Source organism: Schistocerca serialis, chromosome 2 (assembly GCF_023864345.2).
Source record: "Schistocerca serialis cubense isolate TAMUIC-IGC-003099 chromosome 2, iqSchSeri2.2, whole genome shotgun sequence".
In the NCBI taxonomy this organism is placed as follows: Eukaryota; Metazoa; Arthropoda; class Insecta; order Orthoptera; family Acrididae; genus Schistocerca; species Schistocerca serialis.
In genome coordinates this window covers 132234555-132252627 of record NC_064639.1, presented here as the reverse complement: position 1 = coordinate 132252627, position 18073 = coordinate 132234555, and the positions used below count along the sequence as shown (strand labels likewise).

General features: G+C 40.1%; 1 protein-coding gene across 1 annotated transcript in view; it reads left to right on the top strand.

The window, feature by feature from the left end:
* Positions 1-18073, top strand: part of LOC126456835 (protein quick-to-court) — a 332255-nt gene that overhangs the window by 129984 nt on the left and 184198 nt on the right. The window contains exon 2 of the mRNA XM_050092640.1: positions 9915-9974. The gene's annotated coding sequence lies outside the window, so the exon portion shown is untranslated. The remainder of the gene's footprint in view (positions 1-9914; positions 9975-18073) is intronic.

Below are 18073 nucleotides of genomic sequence, written 5' to 3'. Positions count from 1 at the left end.
TTGACATTTCATGAGAAGACCCCGTCGCAAAGAAAAACGCCTTTGTTTTAATGATAACCACTCCAATTCACGTAACGTCTCTGTGGCACTATCTCGCCTACTTCGCGATAATACAAAACGAGCTGCTCTTCTTTGTATTTTTTCGATGTCATCCGTCAGTCCCATCTGATGCGGATCCCACATCGCACAGCAGTATTCCAGAATAGGGCGGACAAGCGTGGTGTAGGCAGTCTCTTTAGTAGATATGTTGAACCTTCTAAGTGTTCTGCCAATGAATCGCAGTCTTTGGTTGGCTCTACCCACAACCTTATCTATGTGATCGTTCCATTTTTGGGTATTTGTAATTGTAATCCCTAAGTATTTAGTTGAATTTACAGCCTTCAGATTTATGTGACTTATCGAGTAATCGAAATTTAGCGGATTTCTTCTAGTACTCACGTGAATAACTTCACACTTTTCGTTATTTAGGGTCAATTGCCACTTTTCTCGTCATACAGATATCTTATCTAAATCATTTTGCAATTCGTTTTGGCCATCTGATGACTTTACAAGGCAGTAAATGACAGCATCATCTGCAAACAATCTTAAGACGGCTACTGAGATTATGTCGTTAATACAGACTAGAGTGGCCAGCATGTTCTCCAGACATGAACCCTATCGAACATGCCTGGGATAGACTGAAATGGGCTGTTTATGGACGACGTGACCCACCAACCACTCTGAGGGATGTACGCCGAATCGCAGTGAGGAGTGGGACAATCTGGACCAACAGTGCCTTGATGAACTTATGGATAGTATGCCACGACGAATACAGGCATGCATCAATGCAAGAGGACGTGTTGCTGGGTATTAGTAGTACCGGTGTGTACAGAAACCTGGACCACCACCTCTGAAGGTGTCGCTGTATGGTGGTACAACATGCAATGTGTGGTTTCATGGGCAATAAAAAGGGCAGAGATGATGTTTATGTTGACCTCTGTTCCAATTTTCTGTAGAGGTCCCGGAACTCTCGGAACCGTGGTGATGCAAAACTGTTTTTGATGTGTGTACATTTCACTGAAAATGTAGACTTCATTGCTTACTTTTCTAACAACATCATGATAACTTTCCCAGTCTTTGTGTGAACATCCGAAGAGAGATCTACTCTGCTGTCAACAACACTAGCGTGATTCCATCAAAGGTAGGTTTGCCTACAATCTATTCTAAGCAATATTCGGGAAAAGCTTTGTTTGAAAGAAACTTTCCTCTATTCTAATAATCGAAATTCCAGGATGGAATAATGACAATATTATGAAAAGGGTAGTTTGCTACTCACCATGTAGTGGAAATGTTGAGTCGCAGACAGGCACAACAAAAAGTCTGCTAAACAAGTACGCTTTCAGCCAAAAAGCCTTCTTCTGTGTTAGACAAAAAACTCTCTCTCTCTCTCTCTCTCTCTCTCCCTCTCCCTCTCTCTCTCTCTCTCTCTCTCTCTCTCTCTCTCTCTCTCTCTCTCTCTCTCTCTCTCTCACACACACACACACACATTCACACGCAATCAGTTCTGACACACATGACTATTGTCTCTGGATGCCGAGGCCAGACTCCTCTAAGCTGCAGCTTACGAAGTTGTAATTCACCCAGTCATTTGTGAGGTGATCAAAATCTCTGTAGTCGTCCCCTACTTCTGCAGCTGAGTCGATCGAACGACCCAACCACTTTCACATGTTCCTTTTATTCTCTTTAAAATTACCAACATTTTTACTTAACACCCTCCGTTTTCTGTAAGCAATTAGCCGTTTCTATTTTTTGTAATTTTCCTTTTAACTCATTTCTTTGATTTTCTTTGCTGAAAGTAGCATTCACTTGTTTAATGGAAAAATATTATTACATGATGAAAACTGTCAAACAAACGACCTGTTTTAAAATACTGGTAAAAAGTTTTTAAATATGCAATAAATAAACGAAAAAGTAGAAAAGCGCCTTCCAGTTTCGCTGTGCGTAAACAGAGCGGCTGATTTGGTATATGAAGTCTGAAACCACTGAACTGGTTGAAGACTTGGAGGTCCACGTTACTCTGCGGTATTTTGGTGTAGTGTATGTAGCCAGCTGGGACCTGTGTGGTGTAAGAATTTTTCGTCAGTAGCATATGGCTGGAAAAAGTCGGTGCAGTCGTGACGTTGCGTCCATAATTACCTGTTGAGTTCAGTATTCTGGGCTAAATTCGGAATTTGTTCGCAGTGACGTAGATGACACTTTCAGCGAACCCCCCGGCGGATGAAGAAATGTAGATCATGGGTGGCTCATCAGTCAAGTTCTCAACATCGCTAGTAAATTTGTCGTAGCTTTATTGCATACGGGTTTGTGGTATGTCTCCGGTCACATCATTTTGTCCCCTAATCGCTTCTAGGAAACGTATCTCTTCATCTTCCAAGATGATGGTGCCAACTTTAGCACGATTGATTTGGTTTACTTCGTATTCTAATAAAACTTTTCATGTGACCGACATTTGCAACATAAACACTACCGCTGAAATTTTGTAACACAGAAACTGCTTGACTGAGCATGAAATGTTTCATGAACGTATCTAATGTAACTGGTTCACACTCAGGCATATTGCCGTTTTGAAATTTTTTCACAATTTCAAGGTAATAACCGTTTGTATACACTATAAGCTCACATAAAAGGTGTGCTGCCCGTTCAATTCGTAACCCTCATAAAGACGTGTTGACAATTTCCGCAGTCGGCACTCTCTACTAGCGCAAACACTTACTGTTAGACTTAGCTTATCTGTCATTTTCTTGATGTCCTCACAGTATGTCCCGTCGCATCTGTAAAACTTGTATCTGCTAATCTGTTTATTCGACTTTTGGCTATGCGTTTATCCTTTTTACGTCTAATTTCTGCATTTTTGCCAGTTTCAAACTATTTCTTTTTGTTCATTGATGCAATAAAAACTCGACAGTTCAGCCTAAAAATTGGGCTTCAGTCCCGTCACTTATTTCTTGTAAACAACAAATGTAGCACATACCAATTATGGTAGTTCAATGATATTGGCTAAATATTTCAAACAGTTACTGAATGGCGCGGAACCTGAACATCATTTGGAATTTGACCCCTATCGAAGAAACAAAATGCATTTAGAAAGAGTTATACCACCACATCCAGATGAAGTACAAGCAGCGATTAACTCACTTCGGAATTATAAAGCAGCAGGTGAGAACCAACTAGTGGCAGAACTTTGGAAATATGCAAATGTTCAAACTATTCTGAACTTACACGTACATCTTACTGACATTTGGAATACTGAGAAGTTACCAGAGGAATGGAATCTTGCAATAATCCATCCACTACACAAAAAAGGAGATAGATCGGATCCAAATAATTATAGCAGTATATCTCTGCTGCATACTACTTAAAATTTGAATTCCAAGGTTCTCTATTTTAGAATTCATGAACAGCTTGATGGTGAACTAGGCGAATATCAAGGAGGATTTCGTCCAGGACGAAGCTGTCCTGATCAAATTATTATGCTCAAATGGATAATGAAACCTCAAAGGGTCAAGAACAAAGAAACTGTTGATCACCTTGTCGATTTAAAAAAAGCCTACGATAGTATCCATCGTGAATCTCTACTGTCAATTCTTAAAGAATTGGGTTTACATCAGAAACTTGTCAACCTCGTTGCAGTCACCCTTTTGCGATTCATACTGGCCTTCGACAAGGCGATGGATTGTCTCCGTTATTATTCAGTTGTGTGCTGGAGAAAATCATGTGTGAATGGAACAAGATATGCCCACCATCTGGTAAGATTGGAAGGAAGACTCTACTTAACTGCCTTGCATTGCAGATGATGTGGCGCTATTAGCAAACAATATTGATGAAGTAAAGGTTTGGATGGAACAACGAGAACGATCAGCGCCAAAGATTGGATTGCAAATTTCGTTTGAGAAAACAGAAATGATGCCCAGCTTCCCAGTTGACACATCCCATATCATACTCCATAATGATCAAAAAATTAAAGTAGTAAAAATGTTTAAATATCTTGGTGAGATTATTACCTGGAATTCTAATGAAAGAGCATAAACAGATAGTAGAACATTAAATTTACAGCGAGCGCAGAGAACCACATAGCCAACCTATGAAAAAAAAACGATCTCTCTAAATAAATGCTAAATTTCGATATTACTCCTCCGTCGTTAAACCGGAAGCAACATATGCAAGTGAAAAACTAAATAAAAAACATCAAGTTAATGGGCAGTGGAGACTTCTGCCCAATTCAGTAGTGTGTAAAGAAAGTGAATCCATTATTGATACAATGCGGAAAAGAAGGATTGCATTTTTCGGCCACATATCTCGCCTACCAAATACTAGAATCCTGAAGCAACTTTTTGACTACTTCAGGAACAGTAAAACCAAAAACATCTGATTTAAGGAAGTACAAAGTGATTTGGGTGAAATGAACATCACCACACACCAAATTCAACACAGAGAAGAGAAACTGCTTCTGAAGAACAAATATACACGGCTGACATTCAGACCATGAAACGGAAGAAGTATGTCGTATCTGCAGAAGAACGGGCGGCCAGATCATAGCGAATGAAGAAATTTTGGGAAACGAAGAAATTGCTGACTGCTAAGACCTAAACTTAATCATTGTAGACTCTGTTGTATTATGTTCGATTTTAGTGCTCCAGTGTGGGCGTAAACTATATAAATAAATAAATAAACGACAAATGTCGTGCGTAAGAGAAAGAAGAGTAACTTCTCTCAAAAACCTATGACACCTAGGGCATCGTTCACGTTGCGGAACGGTGAAGATAAGCAACACTCATGACGACGAATAGTGATGTACGCTTTGCGACAAGCGCCTACCGGCGTACTCCACAAATCTTGTAACATCGCCAGGTGTGACTAGCAGCTGACGCCAACGGAATGTCATTTCAGCCGTCTTCTGAAGCACATCAAAGGCTATTAGACGCTAATTGCATCTGGAACTACTTGGTTTTCCCCCCTATAAACCTGACCTGAAATTGGGTACTCCAGGAATTCAACAGAGGCACATGAAGACTCCCAAAGTGTGTTGTGGTGCGATCAGGATGTTACTTATAAACTGTTCATAAAAGGTGATGTGTGTAATGTAAATATTACTCGGAAAGTCAACCCGTGACCGTTGAAAGACACAATAACTTGCACAGAGGAAGTACCGATTGCACTTTACATAGATCTACCTAGTAAGTGCTTTTTCGGAACTCGGGGAAAATAGTGTTGCACCCCTCCTGCTGCTATAAAAACATATTTGCTACCAGTTCAGATTTTTACTAAGCATCATCAAACACAGGAAATTTTTCGTTTACAGCGTCGGTATGGAGATGTACCTACTGTTACACATCACTCTGTGTAACGTCGAAAACACGAAATGGACAGCAGAACTCAATACACGGACTTTAAACACTGTTCAGGTGATTCAGTATGTCATTAATATAATAGTACACTGCAACAAACATCTGGAGCCATGTAAGTTGTTAGAATGTCATCACTGTTAGACATCTGAGCCAAAGCTCCTCCGAAACCTTTAGTGAGTAAATAAAATAGAAGTTACTGGTTGCAATCATTTGTGTATTTCAATTGATATTCATGAGTCACTGTTAGTCCAAGCCTCAAATCTGTACATTCAAACTGCAGTCACCGTTTTAGACCTGTATTACACTATCAAATTTCTTTGTCAAAGATGTGATCAAATATGTGATCAAATATTCGTCAAATATATTTGACAAAGATCTTTGACGTGGCGCTAAAAAGGGGTTTTAGACCGTCATCATATTTTTCGTCAAAGTTCAAGATGGCTGACAACAACAACTTATTAACCGCAGCAGTTGCATGTACCACAATTGCACTGTGTGCACATGCGGAAGAGAAGCGGGGGAAAAAGGAAACGTACCTGGGTGAAGCCGTGCATTTTACGACGACACGATAAAAGCATTCAACAAAACTTGTTACGTGAGCTTGTAGTGGAGGACGTCAAGTCGTACATCTATTACTTAAGAATGGATAAGAATATATTTCTGTATGTGCTCAGTGTAGTGTATCCCCATATCACAAAGCACAATATTCACTTAAGAACTGCTGTATCTGCAGAAGACAGGTTCACTGTAACACTCAGATTCCTTGCTACAGGAGAGAGTTGCGTTAGGTTAGGATAGGTCTCCAATCTTCTTAATCTATTTTTGTATTCAGGGTGCCTCAAGTTGCAAAGCGCCTCATCAGCTTCATACATCTCTATTAATTTTGTAGTTGTCGGCACACACCAATTGTATTTACCGGCAATGTTTATAAAAACACTACAGATGACAGAACGCTGCAGCGATGCTAGCGCTCCACGTGGTAACATATCACATTCCAGTGAACAGAAGACAAGCGACTTCTTTGATCAAATCTACAGCGTGGCCCTATATTTGATAAAACATATGACGATATTTGACAAAGTTCCCTATTACACCATCAAATTTCTTTGACAAAGAAATTTGATAGTTTAATACCGGCCTTAACTGTGTGTGGAGATCATCTTCGTTCTCAGGACGTCCCTGATACCATCACACTTATCCTTCACATCCAACAGGCGTCAGTTTCCAGTCAGTTGCCTTCGCTACGAGGATTAGTTCCCAAGGTGAGACACTAGCTTTCTAGCCTCTAGCTGGAGGGTTATTGTTACCCGCACTGGCAACTAATGGCCTGCTTTCAGGTTCAAAGTAGAAACAAAGTAATGTTGTCTAGAGTCAAAGACAGTAAATATTGTCCAAAAGTCTTCTTCGCAAGCAGATCTCGACTAGTCGTCTGCTGTGACAACTGCAAATTGTGCCACACCGGGATTCCAGCCCGAATGTTTTGCTCATCACGAATGATTGTTGTAACCAACACGAGCGATTGTTGCAACCAATCAAGCCATACTGGCGTGTCTCGAAGACCACCCGAGACTTTGTGATTTTTCCCTCCCATTAGTTTCCCGCATTAAGCACCTACGATTACTTTATTAGCTTAGGACGCACAATGGAATTTAAACATCTTCGTGAGAAGTGGCTTATGATTATTTCCTTGGATATTGTTAAAAGATGCATCTTTCAGTTTTCCACACCTACGAAGGACGAGTAATCGGCTAATTAATAATACAAGTAAATGCGTTTCCAAGCGCAAGTACCTAAGATTTCGCTCATAATTGTTACCTAAGATCATCTGCCTCACAAACCTTCGTACACAGCAGAAGCTGTGTGCTGTATCGTGGGCTCCCAAATGTTGGAACTCGACGTACCACTGAGGTAGACGCACAACATCTTGCCCCAGAACTTTTGTGAGTCGTAATATTTAACAAAGCAGTAACATAAATTGGATAAAAATGATTAAAAATGAACTGCCAATGTGGTTAGGAAAGTCGCCGGGTCATGAGGCTGCTCGACGGGAGTAGGCAGTATGACGACACTGATTACAAACCCAACTCGACACTGCATTACGATAGCGATCATCAGTCATCCACACGAAACAGACGCATCTGTCGCATCGCGCGCAGACCGCAGGGGATCAGTGGCAAGCCACTCCGCCAAGACGTTCACGAGAGAACTATGCGGGATCTAAATCTACATCTTCATGGATACTCTGCATATCACATTTAAGTGCCTGGCAGAGGGTTTTTTCGAACCACCTTCACAGTTCTCTATTATTCCAATCTCGTAAAGCCCGCGGATAGAATGGACACTTATATCTTTCCGTACGAGCACTGATTTCCCTTATTTTAGCGTGGTGATCGTTCCTCCCTATGTAGGTCGGTGTAAACAAAATATTCGCCTTTCTTTTAATGATTTCCAGCCCAAATCCTGTATCATTTCTGTGACACTCGCTCCCATATTTCGCGATAATGCTGCCCTTCCTTCAACTTTTTCAATGTACTCCGTCAGTCCTATCTGGTAAGGATCCCACACCGCGCAGCAGTATTCTAAAAGAGGACGAACAAGCGTAGTGTAGGCAGTCCCCTTAGTAGGTCTGTTACATTCTATAAGTGTCCTACCAATAAAACGCAGTCTTTGGTTAGTCTTCCCCACAACATTTTCTATGTGTTCCTTCCAATTTAAGTTGTTCGTAATTGTAATACCTAGGTATTTAGTTGAATTTATGGCTTTTAGATTAGACTGATTTATGGTGTAACCGAAGTTTAACGAGTTCCTTCTAGCACTCATGGGGGATGACCTCACACTTTTCGTTATTTAGGTTCAACTGCCACTTTTCGCACCATTCAGATATTTTTTATAAATCGTTTTGCAGTTTGTTTTGATCTTCTGATGACTTTATTAGTCGATAAACGAGAGAGTGATCTGCAAACAACCGAAGACGGCTGCTCAGATTGTCTCCCAAATCGTTTATATAGATAAGGAACAGCAAAGGGCCTATAACACTACCTTGGGGAACGCCAGAAATCACTTCTGTTTTACTCGATGACTTTCCGTCAATTACTACGAACTGTGACCTCTCTGACAGGAAATCGCAAATCCAGTCACATAACTGAGACGATATTCCATAAGCACGCAATTTCACTACGAGCCGCTTGTGTGGTACAGTGTCAAAAGCCTTCCGGAAATCCAGGAATACGGAATCGATCTGAAATCCCTTGTGAGTAGCACTCAACACTTCATGTGAATAAAGAGCCAATTGTGTTTCACAGGAACGATGTTTTCTAAACCCGGGTTGACTGTGTGTCAATAGACCGTTTTCTTGGAGGTAATTCATAATGTTCGAACACAATATATGTTATAAAATTCTGCTGCATATCGACGTTAACGTTATGGGCCTGTAGTTTAGTGGATTACTCCTACTACCTTTCTTGAATATTGGTGTGACCTGTGCAACTTTCCAGTCTTTCGGTACGGATATTTCGTCGAGCGAACGGTTGTATATGATTCTTAAGTATGTAGTTAATGCATCAGCATACTCCGAAAGGAACCTAATTGGTATACAGTCTGGACCAGAAGACTTGCTTTTATTAAGTGATTTAAGTTGCTTCACTACTCCGAGGATATTTACTTCTACGTTACTCATGTTGGCAACTGTTCTCGATTCGAATTGTGGAATATTTACTTCGTCTTCTTTTGCGAAGGCTGTGTTTAGTAACTCTGTTTTAGCAGCACTGTCTTCGATAGTATTTCCATTGCTATCGCGCAGAGAAGGTATTGATTGTTTCTTGCCGCTAACATACTTCATATACGACCAGAATCTCTGGGCAGTCAAATCAAAATGGTTCAAATGGCTCTGAGCACTATGGGACTCAACTGCTGAGGTCATTAGTCCCCTAGAAATTAGAACTAGTTAAACCTAACTAACCTAAGGACATCACAAACATCCATGCCCGAGGCAGGATTCGAACCTGCGACCGTAGCGGTCTTGCGGTTCCAGACTGCAGCGCCTTTAACCGCACGGCCACTTCGGCCGGCTCTGGGCAGTCGTTTCCCTTGCAGTTGTTCATGTTCACAAATTTTAGATAGTCTTGAAAGATCTACATCGACATGGATACCTCTGCAAATCACACTTGAGTGTCTGGCAGAAGGGTCATCGAACCACCTTCGCAATAATTCTCTGTTATTCCAATCTTGAACAGCGCGCGGAAAAAATGAATGTCCTTTCCACATGATCCTTCCCGTTTCGTTTTCTTGTCTTCATCCATTTATTTTTATTTTGTATTCCACACTGTTCCCTTATCGACAAATTTGTTCTTTTGTCCCACATGGTTACTCCTTGGATCTGTCTTTGTACCTTCATTTCCACTACCGTTAACTTTTGTTTAATTTTTTTCGTTTCTGCTCTAGTTTCTGAAGCATATGTTAAAACAGGACGCACCATTGTTTTATATATTTTTATTTTTTCCTCATTTGTCATAAATTTCTTTCTCTGTGCAGTATTTTGCACGTGTCTGGCTACCCTTGCTGCCTTTGTCACTTGATTTTTCACTTCTCTGGGTAAGTCTTCATAGCTGGTGATAAAAATCCGTGGATAACTACAGGTCATCACTTGTTCAATTGACGCACTGTGTACTTCTAATTTACGTGAGACAGGTGCTTTTGATACTACCATACTCTTAGTTTTGTAGATGCTTAGCGGTTTTATTAATTTAGTGAAGTAACCTTATTAAATTATTCTCGTTGTTTGCTATTTGTATAGCATCGTCAGCGTAATACATAGTATTTACCACTATTTCCAGTTTTTTAGCCCGGTTCCTTTCTTACATCATGAATGACGTGAGCCATTATTAAAATGAACAGGAGTGGACTTAATGAGTCTCCATGTCTTATTTCTTTACCTAGCATAATTTTATCTGTGAATCCTTCGTGTTTTTTACTTCTAGTTTCATTACCTATATTTATGTACGTTCTGTCATTTTTCACAAAATCCTTTGGTACTCTCTTGTCGATTAAGGTTAGAATCAACGAAGCATAGGTAGGCTGGCTTGTTAAATTCTATGGATTTATCCGTAGTCTGTCTTAAAGCGAAAATAGCATCTACTGTGCTCCTGTATTTCCTGAATTTTTGCCGTTCTTGTGCTATTTCCATATAATTCAGCATTCTGTTTCTATTTAATGTTGTCAAGACTTTTAAGGTGGTACCAAGCAGGGTCAATCCCCAGTAATCATCTAACATTTACTTATCTCCTTCTTTATACACTGCAATTGTAATACTTTCTTTCCATTCTCTTGGCATCCGCCTTCCTTCGTGATACTGTTAAGCAAAGTACGAAGCAGTTGTTATAATGCCTGCCTCCGTATTTTATTAATTCAATATGCCTGGAGATTTTCTATTTTTAATTATTTTTATTGCGGAGCATATTTCCTTCAGTGAGAAGTCTATTTGGCTGTCGTTTTCTGTGCGTTGGTGACTATTTTTTGATTTCCACCTTTTCCGCGTCTTTATACTGCAATTTAAAGTAATTTTCCCATTAAAGCATTCGATCTTAATGCGATAGGAAATGTCTGTGCCGTTGGAATAGAGGGTGAAACGTAGGATTTATTACCTCTACATGATGTAGCCTAATCAACAGCTTGTGGATCCATCTGGGTATGACATACCTGAGGAAACTTGCAGACTCTCTTAATCACCGATCTGAGACCATTATCAAAGCTAGAGGCAGTGTTCCACGATGTTAGCATGATGTCTCCAATGTTACAAGTATTTCGTCCAGCGTCGTAATTTTCTTATGACATTTGATGTTTAAAATGAAATTGCAACTCATTATGGCCGATAGAAACAATTTTTCGAAATGGAAGTGTTGCTGAGTGATGGGTATTCCAGTGTTAGGGAATACCGGAACAGTCGGACGCTCGCATGCCGTGGAGCAATTCTGCCGACTGATGGAGAGCTGCGATTAGCAGGGAAGTCGAGGTAGTGCAGTGTGCAGAGCACAGGTAATCACTGCGGTCCGAGTCTGCAGCGGAGGCGTGGTTCGTGCAGTGCGGCTTTTTTTTCTGCTTTGTGTTCCGTATTCGAATATGGGGCGAAACTCTGGCTCCTTCCTGCCTGGCGCTAATGAACAGAGTTTGAGGGAGTTTCTCGCGTGAGCCGATTTGCGGCCCTGATAAACGGCCGGAACTCTGCCCGAGTTGCATCCGGTCGGTTCTGTTCCGTGGTTAGATTATAACATAATCTGTGTAGAAGCATCTGTTATATCGCTAGCTGTAAACGCAAAACAATTCAACTAAATTCTGACGAAAGTGCGGGATATTTCATTAAATAATTTTCTATTTAACTTTTTATAATACTTTTATGACGAAGCCACATGACAGTTTTACAATATAGGGTGTTACAAAAAGGTACGGCCAAACTTTCAGGAAACATTCCTCACACACAAAGAAAGAAAATATCTTATGTGGACATGTGTTCGGAAATGCTTACTTTCCATGTTAGAGCTCATTTTATTACTTCTCTTCAAATCACATTAATCATGGAATGGAAACACACAGCAACAGAACGTACCAGCGTGACTTCAAACACTTTGTTACAGGAAATGTTCAAAATGTCCTCCGTTAGCGAGGATACATGCATCCACCCTCCGTCGCATGGAATCCCTGATGCGCTGATGCAGCCCTGGAGAATAGCGTATTGTATCACAGCCGTCCACAATACGAGCACGAAGAGTCTTTACATTTGGTACCGGGGATGCTAGACAAGAGCTTTCAAATGCCCCCATAAATGAAAGTCAAGAGGGTTGAGGTCAGGAGAGCGTGGAGGCCATGGAATTGGTCCGCCGCTACCAATCCATCGGTCACCGAATCTGTTGTTGAGAAGCGTACGAACACTTCGGCTGAAATGTGGAGGAGCTCCATCGTGCATGAACCACATGTTGTGTCGTACTTGTAAAGGCACATGTTCTAGCAGCACAGGTAGAGTATCCCGTATGAAATCATGATAACGTCCTCCATTGAGCGTAGGTGGAAGAAGCTAAAATGAGCTCTAACATGGAAATTAAGCGTTTCCGGACACATGTCCACATAACATCTTTTCTTTACTTGTGTGTGAGGAATGTTTCCTGAAAGTTTGGCCGTACCTTTTTGTAACACCCTCTATACATATATATATACATATATATATATACGACACAATCACTTCATTTCCAAAGACAGTATGTAATTTTGAAACGTCCCCTTTGAACAATTTATACATGACTGTGCTTAACCTGACACACAATATTTTGTTAGCGCAACGCAATCTGACTTTCAAAATTCCCTACAAAAGAATGGCCCTGACTAACATTAAACTATACCCTTCACAAATCACTTACCTCACAAAAATCTTCGCTGCTCAAGCTACTGCAATACAGCGAGCGCCACTACTGCCAGCTAAATAAAAGATTCAGACTATGGAAGGCACTAACTACTGATAGGGATAGTTAGCAAATGAAAGATATTAATAGAGAACAAACAATGTATTTACCTTGATATCATCATATATAAATATAGCAGTTCATGACAAATTACAAATCTCAGCCATCTCTCTCCCCACATCCACCACTGCTGGCGGCTCACCTCCAACTGCGCAACGCTACGCGCTGTTCACATCCAGCTGCCGCTGCCCAACACTACAATGGCAGACAACAATGCAAACTAGCCACAGACTGCACACAGCACAGCCAGTGATTTTCATATTGAGCGCTACGTAACATTGCCAATAAGAAAACATAAACAGCCTACTTACATAGAGAACATAAACAGCCTACTTACATAGAGAAAACATAAACAGCCTACTTACACAGTGTTTTTCTCAAAGTCTGAGCAGTAAAAGAAAATGCACACGGAAGTAGTGGATTTCCATGCAGTCTTGAAGAAGTAGTGTTGTCCTCCCAATGGAAAGACAGTGCTGACTCTCGACATGCAGACAGGTAATGGGCCACAACAGAGCAAACCCACAGCAGAGTCAGTCGAAATTTTGAAGAGTATTGGTAGGTAGGTCATCACAGAGCAGACCCACTGTAGTCCTGGTAGAGAGTATGGTATTGGTGGGCCACCAGAGGTGCAGACCCACTGTAGTCCTTGTAGGGATAATGGTATTGGTGGGCCACCAGAGGTGCAGACCCACTGTAGTCCTTGTAGAGATAATGGTATTGGTGGGCCACCAGAGGTGCAGACCCACTGTAGTCCTTGTAGAGATGGTCAGCAGCCATCTGTTGCGACTGTGCAGGTGCACAATCACCATTGAAGAGTCTTGCGGATAGTATAGCAAGTCCATAACCACCACTTGTGCACTCACAAAGTTTTTGGAATTGTCCTTAGAACCAGCAATGCTGTTATCCAGTCCCTTGCTGAATTATTAACACACGTGCAGACACTAACAGTCCCTACTTCTCACATATTGTCCATATACTATGACCAACAGAAACGTGTGCAGTGAAATGTAACTTAATTTGAAGAACTGGTGTCTGTACAATTATAAATTTACAACATGAAAATACAATTACAAAGGTACAAAATACATCATTAAAGAACATAACAATACAGATAACATTTGTAGTAAAACAGGCGTTACAAAAGAATAGAAATAGACATATACGTCAGTGTTACAGGAATTATGACATAAGTAAATACATAAAGATCACAAGAACTTTTGAAACATCACCTTCACATGTGAGCAACAAACCAGAATAAATAATGTCTAAGCATATTTACAAGGTAAATAACATATTATTAATGCAAATTATATTTGAGGATAACAGTATTCCTCATCATAGTGAATGTAGCTTAATATTAAAAGAAGAAGAAAATTCTATGAAACTACACAGAGACAGGAAGAAAACAAATACACAAGGGTACACAAACATATAGTGGGATAACACCAATAGGAAAGGACAGGGTTCGTTTTCAGTGTAACATTTGGTACTGCAGTCCATCCCAAAACTTCATTCCATAGATCTTTCGTCTTATTTCAACCTTTGCTTCCACCAAAAAAATCTTATCCAAGCATGCTTTCTGTATTCTGTTCATATTTCTTTCAAAATAATTATTTCTGATTGTACAATACTCATTTGGGCCCAAATCCTTTTTATATAACTTCGCAATGCATTCTTTACCTATTCTCCATAGTCAGTTTCTCATATAGTCTACCCCCTCTTAAGCTAACTTAAGTCTACTGAGCTCAGATGCTAAACTAAGGGACGAGGCAATGCAGCAGCACGTAAAACAATTATTATAAACAGCAATGAAAAAAATGGAAAATTGCAAAGCAAGCTACAGTATAAATTAGCAAAAGTCAAATTCAATAACACTATGCCTGGCAAACAGCAGCAACTTATACCTAAACATGACATAGCGCAAGCAGAAAAAATATTACACTAAAATGGCCATGTCTAATACCTATGTCACATCTTAACATTAGAGTGATGCATCACAATTTATTCTACAAAAGAAATTACCAAGCTCTCATAGTATCACAATGGTTCCGAAAAAATATGAGCATTTCACAAAGTACAGACAAAATACAATTTCATAAGTGTGAAGTTATCCAACTGTGTAATTGCGTAAACATGTGTCACTGACATAGTAAAAAGAATGTTTGTTTCTCTGTCAAATAATCAGATAGCTGTGTCATTCTGTGTTAGAGAAATATGGTACCGATGTGTAAAGTTGTATAAGCAAATACCATATTAGCTAGGGCTCCTTGTGCTTGCCAAACACATGGTACACAAAGCAAGCGTGTACCCCCCTGAGGATTAATGTAATTATACCCTCAGGTGTTACAGATTACAGCAATGAAATGAAATGTATCACTGAAAACCTTTGTATCATTGTACTTCAAATATCTTTAAAAATAAATGTTTTAAGTACAAAATCAATCACTCAAATGCGTGTCCTGTAGCGCTAAATGTACGTCTTGCTGTAAGATAATTCTGTGGAAGTGTCGTAATTATCGTCCTCCGAAAGCTAAGTTCTGCAGAAGTCAATGTACTTACCCCATCAGAAACGAAAGTGAAATGCTTTGTGTATAGATATCATAATTATTATGTACATTACTGTGATCAAGAAAATACTATACTGTAAAGTATTGTTGTGCTAAGAAAAAGGCCCTCACATTGTAGCTTACTACTAAAACATGTTTTGCTTTCCAGAAGAATTCAGAAAAACTGTGCGGATATAAAACAGAAACACTGCAAAAGCAACATTGTAAATTGTCACTCATTAGTAGCGTCGTGATAAAATCGTGTAACTGTCACATAAACTAACACTGTGTCATCTGGTATCTCACAGAAAGTACTTTAAATCCAGAATATATTTTCAGGTCAACCAAAATGTTGCCTTAAAATCTCATTAGCAGTACTGGTAAATGTCGAAGTATGTGAGCCTTATAGTCGTTACGTAAACGTGCAACTAACAAGCAAGACGGTACAAATAACAACATTGTGTCGTCTGTTCACTATAACAATGCATTCGTAATTTCTGTTTAAAAATGTTCCCTAGGTTCTAGGGTGGATAGTTAACTTCAAAACATTGTTGCATGTTAACAGTTTCTCAGTGTGACAAATTGTACTAGTGGCGTGAAGTGAAAAGTTATATGGCAAAGACAAAGTTAAAAAGCAGATTATCTTTCAATAAACGGTTTTACATGTGAAATGTGGTGTAAACCTTTACTCTTCCTAGTACACAGAGGTTCAACTTGAACGGAATTATCATGTGGTATACGTCGGTAAAGAATACTGGAATTTTCCTCAAGGTTAGCGTCGATGTTATTTTTCTCTGAGCCAGCCGGCGCACGCGGCTGCCTGCTGTGCGAGTCATTGTCTGTCTCTTTGTTGGCGCGCGCCGTTATAGGGATTAGGAGACCTAACTTCTACAAATTCACCGTGACGAGAGGGCCCTGCCCTGTTAGAATCCCGCCAGTTCTGATGCAATTCAGGTCTGTCGTTACGAATATATCGTCTGTCGTCATGTCGGTAGATTCCGTGGTTTCTTCCTTGTCCGTCACGTGGTGGAGAGTTTCTCCCTGAATCGTAACTGTGCGCCGAACTGTTGCGTCTGAAGTTATTCTGCCTCCCTTGATAATAATTGTTTTGGATCCCATATTGTCTGTTTATCTGATTGTCTCTGTGATAGTCATTACTACGGAAATACGATCTTTCTCTGTAACTATTACTACTCTGCCAACGGTTGTCATACGGTTGGTGTCTGTTTTGGTCACGATTTGTGTGGTGAGAATAGCCTTGTCGCGTCCAGTTATCATTTCTGTCGTCACGGAATTGTGACGGATGTGACCTGTAGTGATTGTTTTCCTGTTTTCGCATCCCGCGACTGTCTGTGTCAATTTCTAATTCTTGTAACAGTCCCTGAAAAGCTTCAATGTCGTCTTTGCAACGTCCTGCCAAAATAATGTGTCGTAAATGTTCAGGCAATTTGATTAAGCAAATGCGGATGAGTTCTGAGGGGCTGTATGGGTTTGAAAGATATTGATTCTTATGCAACATGTCTTCAAAATATTTGACAAGACTGGAAAATTCAGATTGTTCAAAGTGTTTCATCATCATGATGCTATGTTTTACACGGTCTTGTGTAGCTTGAGACCAATATGCTGAGAGGAAGGCATGGTAAAACTCTCCTTCACTGTGGCAATCGTGAATTACCGATCGCATTCTTACAGCTGGTTCATTCTCTAAGTAGCCACACATAAATTCTAATCTGTGTTCCAACGACCAGTTGGGAGGAAAACAATGAGAGAATTGATGGAGCCATGCTTGTGGATGAATGTCGTTGCCAGAATTTTTAAATGTTTTGAATTTACGTGTAGTAATGAACAGCTTATAGTCAAAATCATCATGTCGGCGAGTCGCATGTCGGTCATTATTAGGTCGTGTCGGCCGTTCCATCTCAAAATTCGGTGCACATTGCCAATTTCTTTCATAACTTCCGAAATGCCCTGTGTTATTATTTTGCGGCTTTTCCGTACTTCTAAGTCCCTCTTCCCGTGTTGGAGCGCGAGTGTCCTCTGAAATACGTAATTCTTGTATTACCTGTGTCAGCTGATCTTGTACTTCCCGGATTTCTCTTTGGTGTTGCGTATTAATTTGATTCTGATTTTGTTTGAATTTCCTAATTTGTTCATACTCTTCTGTGTCAGTGAAGGCTACAGGTGTTGTGTCATTCAGATCATCATCTACCTTTGTAGATAAGTTAGTGAACTGATCTGAAAGTTCGGCTACTTTATCCGATAGTGTATTTATTTCCTCAGTGTGTTTTTCTGAACCAAGTTTCAGAGTATCTACTGTGTCCTTTAAGTTTTCCTGAGTTTTTGCAAGTTGCGTAACGGAATCGGTAGATGCAACTGAGTCAAATTTAGCTTGCAAGGTCTCATGATTTTCATGAACAATAGTTTGCAGTTCTTTTATGGCTGCTTCGTGATTCCGTAATGCATTTTCATGCCGCGAAAAAATAGGTTGAAAATGCTCACAAATTTGAGTTTTTACGTCATTACAGACTTTTTGACATTTCGATTCAATGTTATGTAACTCAGTAGTTAAATCTTCACGTGTTTGTTCAAGAGTTTGTTCCAATGAGTCTAACTTTTTAAGATTTTGTTCCACTGTGTC